This window comes from Crinia signifera, chromosome 1 (genome assembly GCF_055691185.1).
Source record: "Crinia signifera chromosome 1, ASM5569118v1, whole genome shotgun sequence".
Lineage (NCBI taxonomy): Eukaryota > Metazoa > Chordata > Amphibia > Anura > Myobatrachidae > Crinia > Crinia signifera.
The window spans coordinates 354,677,228-354,689,116 of NC_139217.1; the positions used below are offsets into that span (position 1 = coordinate 354,677,228).

The window sequence follows — 11,889 nt, forward strand, 5'->3', positions numbered from 1 at the left end:
CATCATATTCTGCAATAACGTATTGGACTATTGACTTTCACATTTGCATAATCTACAGTATATCATTTGTGCCATCAGTATCACTTGTCTTGCAATATTGTGGTACCCCAGAACTGCACATAACATCCCACTTTGAACTACTGCCCCAAATACGGGACACCAGGGGTTAATCAGGCTCCCTAGATTTTCGCGCCAGACATGATTGGCAGGAGGGGGTGAGTGGCCTGGGATTGGCTGGGAAGAGGCAGGAGGAAGGAAGTCCCAGAGGAGGAGTGAAGAGAAGACGGCGGTGGAGGAACTGACCTGGTGAGGGGACGCTGGGAAGAGCGGTGCGTGTCTTCTCTTTCCCCAGCAGCGTGCAGCTCAAAGTCACAGCCACCGGGCTGAAGACGGAGGCGAATCAGTGAAGCCAGGATGCGGACAGCGGGTGACAGAAGCCGGGAGTGACGTCACGGCCGCGCCGGCAAGTGCGCACGTGGAGAAGAGGGGAGGAGGTGCCGGGTAATCGACAGCAGCCGGAGAGCAGTGGACAGCAGGGATCTCAGAGCCCACCACCAGGACCCAAAGGGGGAAGTCCCGGCGCCGAGCGCCCACCAGCCTGCCGTGTAGCCGAGGACCAGGAGAGCCACTGAGTGCGGCAACGCTGCGGCTGCAGCGCCCACACTAGTGTGCTCCCTGGCCAGAAGAAGGGGACTGCAGAGAACCCAGCGACGCGGATGGAGCCCAGGAGCGGGAGCACGTGACGGGCAGGAGCCCGCAACAGAGAGCAGCCTCAGGTACTGACTACCAGCCCAGCCTCCCAGGTACTTTTCCCCTTGGCCGGCTATCCCAACTACCCTTTTGTTTTTGCACCACACACTGCCCCGTCCCACAGAGGCCCGGCATCTTAACCTGCCTGCCACAGGTCATCCCAAAGAAGGGTGCCAGTAAAAAGCCACACGGGTCCCTTGGGGTAGCGGGACCAACCCGGAATCCGGATCCCCACTCAGGCTTACTGCCATCATCTTATCAAGTGCTGCCGGGTACCTGTACTCGTAGGTACTCTCTTTTGAAAGGAAACAGCGCCATCTTGTGGCTAAAATTAGGAACACCTCCCCTAGTATTGAGGGGTGTAACTACTTCGGGAATCCTATTGGACCGACCCCCTGGTTGGCAGGCCTTTGCTACAAAGGAACTACGGGGACCATTGCTTTACCGGGTAACTATTCCGGATTGACATTACCCCACACCCCTGAGCACGGGTCAACCCAGACTGAGTTACACTAAGGGTGACGTCACCTCAGACTATCGGTTTAGAGGGTACACTGGTGCACCAGTTAAATTGTTACCTACTGTTATAATTGTTGTTGTGGTATATCATGCACGGTTTAATGTGTGAAGATGTCAAAGGTAGCCTTCAGTGTTAATGGTGCCGTGTCGACTAGTTGATGCAGTAGTAACCTCAAAGCGGGGGTGTTTGACCCCGAACACCGTCACGGTACCTTGAACACGTGGAGTCTGTAGGCCCTAGTGGGCATATTCGTAGTGGGATTAGGTTGTCATACATTGTTGTCCTATTCGGTAAATATTAATAGTGTCGGTTCATAGTCATGACTATTGATACTTGTTAATGTGCCTTAAGTCCCAAGTGCTGCTGTACCGTGAGGGTCGGTGGGCATCGGTCGCCTTTATCCTATAATAAACCTGAGTTGTACTGCAGACCGTGTCGTCCGTCATTGAAGTGTCTCTCTTCGGTCCACCGGATAACAGAGAAGTGGACGACCCTGAGTCACCCTGAAGAGGCAAGGTAAGGGGAACCCATTACCTTCGTGCACCGGCCACCACACTAAACTTGGCGTCAAACCAAACAGGATCCGTGTGCATCAGGAGAGTGACAACTCAGTGAAAAATGGAGCAGCAGCAAGGCGGAGGAGCGGCGCAGCCGGCAAATCCACAAAACCAAGAACAACAAGACGCAGAAGATGCAACACCGGCCGCGGCCATCACCCTGCCGTACTATTTCGGAGCCCCGTGGCTCCTGACCTATAGTGGAGACGATGACCAGCTACAGAAAACTCCATTTGCAGACTTCAGGAACAACATAGAATCCACGTTCCGGATGTATAAGCCTAGTGAACAGCAGAAGGTGGAAATCCTGGTGGGGCAGCTGACTGGGTCGGCGCGCAGAGAAGTGGCCTTATGGCCAATGGAAGATAGAAAAAGTGCGACAGACATGCTAAAGAAAATCTTCACGACATTCTAAACGAAGACCATCCCTGAGCTGAAGATGAAATTGTATGCCCGCAAACAACGGCCAAATGAGTCCCTACGGGACTACGCCCTGAGCCTGCAGGAGACGTTAAAGGCTATTAGAGCGGTGGACCCGGAGGAGGTGCGAAACACCGACGAGGCCTTAACAGTTCAATTTGTCGAAGGGGTGGCCCAAGAAAATGTCAAGATCCAGTTACGGCTGCTGAGGTCGCAGATGCCTGGCAAGACCTTCCAGGATTTCAAAACGACTGCCCTCGCTATCACTGGAAACCCTAAAAATAGGGAAGAGGAGTATCCAGAACTGATCGGCTTCAAAGAAAGAGTGGACCCAACCGGAGCCACAGCCAGTACCACTGACAGGGCAAAACGGACCCAAGGCTTGGCGGTGCAAGGTGGCCAGCAGCCCGACAGAGACGCGATGCAGACGCTCCAGAAACAAATGGAGGAACTGGCCGTTGGGATGGCGGAGATGCAGAGAGAAATGCGTTGGATGGCAAGTGCACCGGCACCGAGCTATGCAGAACCAAGATGGAGAACCGAAAGACAAAGTCCGGCCCGAAGTAGGTGGGAACCGCCCCGAGAGTATGGACAGCAGCCTCCCGACCGGTTTGATGGGCAGGGACGTCCGACGTACTACCGAAGCCAGGAGGTCGGAAGCACAGAGAGAGACGGCAACCAGGACGAAGATTTAAACTCCAACACCCCGAGGTCGAGGGCCGAACCTCGGGGAGGACGGGAAGCTTAGGTCCAGCCCCAGAAGATGGGCAGGCTTGCTACGGCAGACAATGCTATATAGGTGCAAGCGAATTACCTGCCACATCGGATCGTTACCCTTCAGCCCGCGTAAAGAACCAGGGAAGGGTGGTCTGGTTCCATGTACGACGGGGATACGGTTTTATCAATTGTGCTGATACAGAAAGGGATATCTTCGTCCACTTCACAGCTATCCCGAAGAAGAATGCGAGAGATTTTGATAGAAGTCTTGGGGCCGGGGAGCCGGTGGAATTCGACATCATCAGGGGAAGAAAGGGCCTCCGGGCAGCCAACGTCACTGGCCCTGGTGGCGTTCCAGTCAGAGGCACCCGATATGCCGCAAGAAGAGAGCGCCGTTGGAATTACCCAAGCCACAGAAGTCATCCACGGTATTACCCCCCGAAAGATCCACCCCAACGGAGTGGTGTGTACCCCGAAGAAACAAAAGATGAGGTAGGAAGAAGTAACGGGAAAGCGTACGGATGTGGCCAACAGAGCTCTCAGGTTCGAGTACAGAGTGAGCCAATGAGGAAGAAGCGGTCACATACCGAAGTGAACCCCAAGCGGGGGCTGAACTCGCACGCAGTCGAATCTATGTTGATAGTGGCGGGTGGCCAGACCTCGAAGTTCAACGGCGCCCCTCCAGCATCGGCCCACAGAAGTCAGTGCAGGCTCCGCCTAAGACCGGACCAAAAGCTAAAGGAATCACCAAAGGATGGTAGGGATGAAGAGCCGAAGCGTGAAGCGGTCCTCTCGCCTCCGCTGCCCACTGACCCTCTAGAGCTATTGATGGCGGTGGGCTGGTCCATTATGCCACGGCAAGCCCTGCCTAGGCCGCCAGTTGAATTACGCACGGCCAAGGAGGTGGCCCCCGAGCCTGAGCTAAGGCGCTCCGAAAGGAGTACTCGGGGTACACTTCCCCGGCGATACCAGGATTAGATACCTTCCCATAACCTGTTGTGTGTATATATTGTGAACTGAAAGCACTGTCATTGTTACCATTGCAAATGTAATTTGAGTGAAAAAGAACAATTATCCACTGTGATGTGATGCGCGGGGACACGCATCTGAAAAAGCAGGGGTGAATGTGGTACCCCAGAACTGCACATAACATCCCACTTTGAACTACTGCCCCAAATACGGGACACCAGGGGTTAATTAGGCTCCCTTGATTTTCGCGCCAGACATGAGTGGCAGGAGGGGGTGAGTGGCCTGGGATTGGCTGGGAAGAGGCAGGAGGAAGGAAGTCCCAGAGGAGGAGTGAAGAGAAGACGGCGGTGGAGGAATTGACCTGGTGAGGGGACGCTGGGAAGAGCGGTGCGTGTCTTCTCTTTCCCCAGCAGCGTGCAGCTCAAAGGCACAGCCACCGGGCTGAAGACGGAGGCGAATCAGTGAAGCCGGGATGCGGACAGCGGGTGACAGAAGCAGGGAGTGACGTCACGGCCGCGCCGGCAAGTGCACACGTGGAGAAGAGGGGAGGAGGTGCCGGGTAATCGACGGCAGCCGGAGAGCAGTGGACAGCGGGGATCTCAGAGACCGCCACCAGGACGCAAAGGGAGAAGTCCCGGCGCAGAGCGCCCACCAGCCTGCCGTGTAGCCGAGGACCAGGAGATCCACTGAGTGCGGCAACGCTGCGGCTGCAGCGTCCACACTAGTGTGCTCCCTGGCCAGAAGAAGGGGACTGCAGAGAACCCAGCGACGCGGATGGAGCCCAGGAGCGGGAGCACGTGACGGGCAGGAGCCCGCAACAGAGAGCAGCTTAAGGTACTGACTACCAGCCCAGCCTCCCAGGTACTTTTCCCCTTGGCCGGCTATCCCAACTACCCTTTTGTTTTTGCACCACACACTGCCCCGTCCCACAGAGGCCCGGCATCTTAACCTGCCTGCCGCAGGTCATCCCAAAGAAGGGTGCCAGTAAAAAGCCACACGGGTCCCTTGGGGTAGCGGGACCAACCCGGAATCCGGATCCCCACTCAGGCTTACTGCCATCATCTTATCAAGTGCTGCCGGGTACCTGTACTCGTAGGTACTCTCTTTTGAAAGGAAACAGCGCCATATTGTGGCTAAAATTAGGAACACCTCCCCTAGTATTGAGGGGTGTAACTACTTCGGGAATCCTATTGGACCGACCCCCTGGTTGGCAGGCCTTTGCTACAAAGGAACTACGGGGACCATTGCTTTACCGGGTAACTATTCCGGATTGACATTACCCCACACCCCTGAGCACGGGTCAACCCAGACTGAGTTACACTAAGGGTGACGTCACCTCAGACTATCGGTTTAGAGGGTACACTGGTGCACCAGTTAAATTGTTACCTACTGTTATAATTGTTGTTGTGGTATATCATGCACGGTTTAATGTGTGAAGATGTCAAAGGTAGCCTTCAGTGTTAATGGTGCCGTGTCGACTAGTTGATAAAGTAGTAACCTCAAAGCGGGGGTGTTTGACCCCGAACACCGTCACGGTACCTTGAACACGTGGAGTCTGTAGGCCCTAGTGGGCATATTCGTAGTGGGATTAGGTTGTCATACATTGTTGTCCTATTCGGTAAATACTAATAGTGTCAGTTCATAGTCATGACTATTGATACTTGTTAATGTGCCTTAAGTCCCAAGTGCTGCTGTACCGTGAGGGTCGGTGGGCATTGGTCGCCTTTATCCTATAATAAACCTGAGTTGTACTGCAGACCGCGTCGTCCGTCATTGAAGTGTCTCTCTTCGGTCCACCGGATAACAGAGAAGTGGACGACCCTGAGTCACCCTGAAGAGGCAAGGTAAGGGGAACCCATTACCTTCGTGCACCGGCCACCACAATATCTTTATTAAATCAATTTCATTTTATTCTATTGTTTCACTCCCTTCTGCCGTGAATGCAACATCCCCACACCAAAGCACCCAGCCTCTGTTACACTACGGCTGGTGCTCCTAAGAACGTGACAGTTTGTACTGACTCCATGGATCCAGCATCAGGTCAAGAGAGAGACACTGCTCCTGTACAACAGCTTGCGGCCCGTTTGGATCTACAGGTGACCGCTCGGGAGCTAACTTTTCAGGTTCTCCAAGGCCTGACACAAAGACTGGACATTCTTCAAGCCATGGTGAAAAAAGGCCAAGGTCCTGTAGTTACATCTGCACCATCACCTAGACCTATGTCCACTGCGACAGGAGTTACTGCTCACCTTCAACTACCTACTCCAGCTAAATTTGATGGGAACCCCAAAAACTGTAGGGGTTTCATCAATCAGTGTGAAATTCATTTTGAACTTCAATCCTCATACTTCCCTACCGAAAGGTCTAAAGTGGCCTATGTGATATCTCTCCTTACCGGTTCAGCCCTCAATTGGGCATCTCCCTTATGGGAAAAAATCAGATCCTCTACTAACAGACTATGCCCAGTTTATCGCCACCTTTAAAATCATATTTGATGAACCAGGACGTCTCAGCTCCGCTGCTACAGAAATCCTAAGGCTGCGCCAAGGATCCAGAACAGTAGGTCAATACCTGATCCAGTTCAAAATCCTAGCAGCTGAGTTGGCGTGGAATGAGGAGGCCTTTTTAGCAGCATTTATGAATGGACTCTCAGACAAAATCAAAGATGAGCTTGCTGCTAGAGATCTACCTCCCAAACTAGAAGATCTAATCTCATTATGCACTAAAATTGATCTGAGGCTCAGAGAGAGGAATCAAGAGAGAAATCGCTCTGATCCTAAACCCATTTTTCTTGCTTCCAAACCCTCTTCATTACCAGCGGAAGAACCTATGCAGGTCAACCGTTCCAAACTGACACCAGCTGAGCATAAACGTTGCCAAGATGAGCGCCTTTGTCTTTACTGTGCTGATCCCCAGCACTCCGTCGATTCCTGTCCTAAGAAGCCGGGAAACGCCAGAACCTAACCTGTAAAAGAGAGGGCAGGTTAGGGGTTGTTATTTCCTCTCTAAACAACAAAGACTGTATCCTTCAAGTTTCCCTGCAGGTTAAACATCAGCTCAGACAGTTGCCAGCTCTTCTCGATTCAGGAGCAGCAGAAAGCTTCATTACCACTGATGTTGCTAAGCGTTGGCACCTACCCACTACGCCGCTTCACTGCCCTGTATACCTCACTGCAGTAGATGGGAGTCGCATACTGGGAGAGACTGTCACACTAAAAACCCAACCATTAACCCTGCAAATTGGTCTACACACAGAAAAAATATACAGTTCTTTGTCATTCCCAAATCCTCCTACCCAATCATTCTGGGCCTTCCCTGGTTACGTACCCATAATCCCAGTATCAATTGGGTAACGTCTCAAATCCAAACCTGCAGTACTAATTGTACAAAGTCATGTCTTAACTCGTTGTTACCAACTCGTCAAGTTTCCCTTCAGGTACCAGAAGGGTTACCCACTCAATATCAAGATTTCTCTGATGTTTTTTCAAAACAAGGCACTGATAAATTGCCTCCTCATCGTTCATGGGACTGTTCTATTGAATTAGTACCAGGGAAAAAACCTCCTCGAGGTCGAACTTACCCTTTGTCATTATCTGAAACACAAGCCATGTCGGAATACATTGAGGAAAACTTGGCCAAAGGTTTCATACGTCCTTCATCAACCCCTGCAGGTGCAGGCTTCTTTTTTGTAAAGAAAAAAGGATGGAGGATTACGTCCCTGTATTGACTATAGAGGGTTAAATGAATTTACTATCAAAAATCAATATCCACTACCACTCATCACTGAACTCTTTGACAGAATTAAAGGAGCTACAATCTTTACTAAATTAGATCTTCGTGGAGCTTATAATCTCATCCGTATTCGTGAAAGGGATGAGTGGAAAACCGCGTTTAACACAAAAGATGGACATTATGAGTATCTTGTCATGCCTTTTGGTTTAAGTTATGCTCCAGCAGTTTTTCAGTCTTATATGAATGAGCTGTTTCGTGATCTTTTGTACAAACATGTGGTGGTCTATCTCAACGATATCTTAATATTCGCCAACAGTGTTCAAAAACATCAAGAGATCGTCAGGGAGGTGCTCTCTCGCCACAGAAAAAACTTTCTCTTTTGTAAATGAGAAAAATGTACTTTTGAGGCTCCATCCATACCTTTTTTAGGTTACATTGTATCGGGGTCCGGTCTGGAGATGGATCCAGCAAAAGTGGAAGCCATTAAGTCATGGCCTCGTCCTCATACTCTTCGAGGGGTCCCAAGATTCCTCAGATTTGCAAATTATTACAGGAAATTCATTAAAGAGTTTTCTACCATCGTTGCCCCAATAATTGCTCTCACTCGCAAAAATTCAAACCTTCCAAATGGGATACCAAAGCTGCTGATGCCTTCTTGTTACTCAAGAAGAAATTCATCTCCGCACCATTGTTGACTCAACCAGATGCCAGTTTGCCTTTCACTCTAGAGGTTGATGCCTCTGCCATTGGCGTAGGGGCAGTTCTTTCCCAGGTGAAAGCTGACGGACAGTTGCACCCATGTGGTTTTTTCTTCAAAAAATTCTCCCCAGCAGAACAGAATTATGCGATAGGGGATCAAGAATTATAAGCTATTAAAATGCCCTTGGAGGAGTGGCGGTATCTTTTAGGAGGGGCAGTTTATGTTGTTAACATCATTACTGATCATAAGAATTTACTGTATTTAAAAATTGCTCAATGTCTTAATCCCCGTCAAGCCAGATGGGCATTGTTCTTTTCAAGATTTAATTTTAAATTGTCTTTTTCTCCTGGAGCTAAGAATCGAAAGGCGGATGCCTTGTCTAGGTCTTGGGAGACTGAGGAGGAAGCGAGATCCTATAAAGGAAATCCAATTGTCGATCCACTTGCTTTTGCTGCAACAACTGTGCAAGTTCAAGTACCATCAGGTAAAACTTTTGTCAAGTCTAACTCAAGGAAACAGATTCTTCGTTGGGCTCATGACTCTAAGTTTTCTGGTCATCCAGGGGTTCAGAAAACCTATGAATTCCTGTCACGTCAGTATTGGTGGCCAGGTCTGAAAAAGGATGTCCAGGACTATGTTGCTTCCTGCCCTCACTGTGCCCAACACAAATCCTACAATCTTGCTCCAGTAGGTCCATTGAGACCATTGTCTATTCCCAAGAGACCTTGGTCTCATCTGTCGATGGACTTTATCACTGACCTTCCACCATCAGATGGTTATACCACCATTTGGGTCGTCATAGACAGATTCTCTAAGATGGCTCATTTCATACCTCTTCGAGGGCTACCTTTAGCTCCCAAATTGGCAGAACTGTTCATTAAAGAAATTTTTAGAATCCATGGGTTACCTGAGGAAATTGTGTCTGATCAGGGTGTACAATTCGTGGCAAAGTTTTGGCGAGCTTTGTGTAAAGTTCTCAAAATTCAGCTTAATTTCAGTACAGCATACCATCCGCAATCCAATGGCCAGACAGAGAGAGTTAATCAAGACGTAGAGACTTTTCTTCGCTTACATGTCTCCTCCTCTCAAGATGACTGGGTGGAGGTGTTACCATGGGCCGAATTTGGGCATAATAACCAATACCATTCGTCTTCTTCTTCTACTCCTTTCTTTGTTAACTGTGGCTTCCATCCTAGGGTTCCTGATTTCCAGCAAGTACCTATGACATCTGTACCAGCAGTAACTTTGTCCCTCCAGCAGCTTCGACAGCATTGGAGGAAAGTCAGGAAATCTCTAACGAAAGCCTCACAAAGGTATAAAAAGTTTGCAGACCGTAGAAAAAAAGCTGCTCCTACTTGGAAAGTAGGTGACAAGGTATGGCTGTCCACTCGAAATTTTTGTCTTCGTGTTCCCTCGATGAAGTTTGCACCTCGTATTATCGGGCCATTCCCGATAATACAAATCATCAACCCAGTGGCCTGCAAGTTAAAATTGCCAAATTATTTAACGATTCCTAATTCCTTTCATGTCTCTTTGCTAAAACCTCTAATACTGAACAAATTTCATCTTGCTTTGCCTAAATCTCCTAAAGTTTTTACCCATAGGTAGCTCATATCCTGGACTCTCGCATCCGGTACAAGAGATTACAGTATCTTATCGACTGGAAAGGCTACGGGCCGGAGGAGAGGTCTTGGACTGATGCCTCTGAAGTTCATGCTCCCAGAATGGTAAATAACTTCCACAGGAAATTTCCAAACAAGCCTAAAGAGTGTCCTGGGGCCACTCGTAAAAGGGGGGGTACTGTCACATCCACCATGGCTCTCACCCAAATCCCCTGTGCTGTGCCCAGCCCTATGCTCTCTAACCGGATTTGTAACACCATGGTGTTCACCTCTGCTTATGTCCCTGGTCCTGGTGGGGTACATGTGTCCGCGCTGTCACCGCGTGGTAAAGCTGCTGCTGTGTACTCTGGTGCCAGGCAGGGCATGAGCGGTATGAGACCTGAACCGCCATGTGTGCTTGTGCCTGGTTAGGCCAGGGTCTGAATGTCGGCGTTTGCGCAGCTGCGCACAATCACAGCCGGCTGTAACCTGTCGCCCCCTCTGGCGGCCGCCATCTTTTCGGTTCCCTCAGCCTCTCCTGTGCGGCTCCGCCTCCCCTGTCAATTGGCTGACCAATCGCCGCACAGTCCACCTGTTAAGTACTGACTGGCCGGGTGAGACCGGCAGTCAGTACAATGATGTCTAACCCTATGCATCATTGCTCCGGTCTGGCTCTGTAGTTCCCACTACAAATCTTGCGTGTCTTCAAGGAAGTCTCCCTGCTGATCGTCCACTGCTATTATCAAGTACCACGGACTCTACTGCCGCCAATGCGGATCCAGCAAGGTTAGCCCCCCAAAGGGGTATTATCTTGCTCATCATTCCCGACGGTAATTATCCACAGGCCACCTCTGATTGCAGCCACGATCCAATCCAGCAAGGACAGTCTTCTTCATTCATATTCTTTATTCTTCAATCATCCAACCAATCATCCAATCATCCAATCTTCCAACCAATCATTCAATCTTCCAATCTTCCAACCAATCATCCAATCTTCCAACCAATTATCCAATCTTCCAACCAATCATCCAATCCTCAACCCAATCATCCAATCCTCCAGTAAACCATCCAATCTTCCAATTGTTTCTTCAATCTTCAGTTAAAACATCCAATTCTTCAATTATCCAATCAAATCCCTTCTTCTTCATTTTTTCTTCAATTCTTCAAGCAACATTACAATATTCTTTCAAGTACCAAGCATCATCATATTCTGCAATAACGTATTGGACTATTGACTTTCACATTTGCATAATCTACAGTATATCATTTGTGCCATCAGTATCACTTGTCTTGCAATATCTTTATTAAATCAATTTCATTTTATTCTATTGTTTCACTCCCTTCTGTCGTGAATGCAACATCCCCATACCAAAGCACCCAGCCTCCGTTACACTACGGCTGGTGCTCCTAAGAACGTGACAGATACATTGTATGTATGTATTTTAACTGACTCCAGAAGCACCGCCAATATTACAGATGAGGCCAAATCTGTAGTTTATCGTACTCTGCATCATTGGTTTTTACTTAGTGTGTTAATTGATACAGCACACTATTACCAGTATCCAGTACAGGCTGTGAAGGAACATACTTTATTTGGTACTTATGTAATATCTGGGCTCCCGTTTTTCTTATGAGACCGCATCCCCTCGCTGGGCTCGCTGCGCTCGCCACTCTTCGGACACGGTGGCTCGCTGCGCTCGCCACACTATATAAAATCAACTCCAATCAACTCCATGCGTAGTTGGATAGTAGGGGTATGAAAAAATGGGTTGCATTTAACATGGGAGCCCAGATAATACATAAGTAACCTTTATTTAAATACCACTACAATACATCACATGCTAAGTTGGAAACACTCCATTACTTGAGTCATAGTCATAGGGGCAGATTTATTAAGCCAGAAAAGTGATGAAGTGGCCCATG

The 11,889-nt window shown here is 49.3% G+C and overlaps 1 protein-coding gene across 1 annotated transcript in view; it reads right to left on the reverse strand.

Moving 5' to 3' along the window:
* The window catches only part of LOC146008861 (glutathione S-transferase theta-1-like), a 184,509-nt gene that overhangs the window by 86,069 nt on the left and 86,551 nt on the right, over positions 1-11,889 (reverse strand). The window lies entirely within an intron of this gene.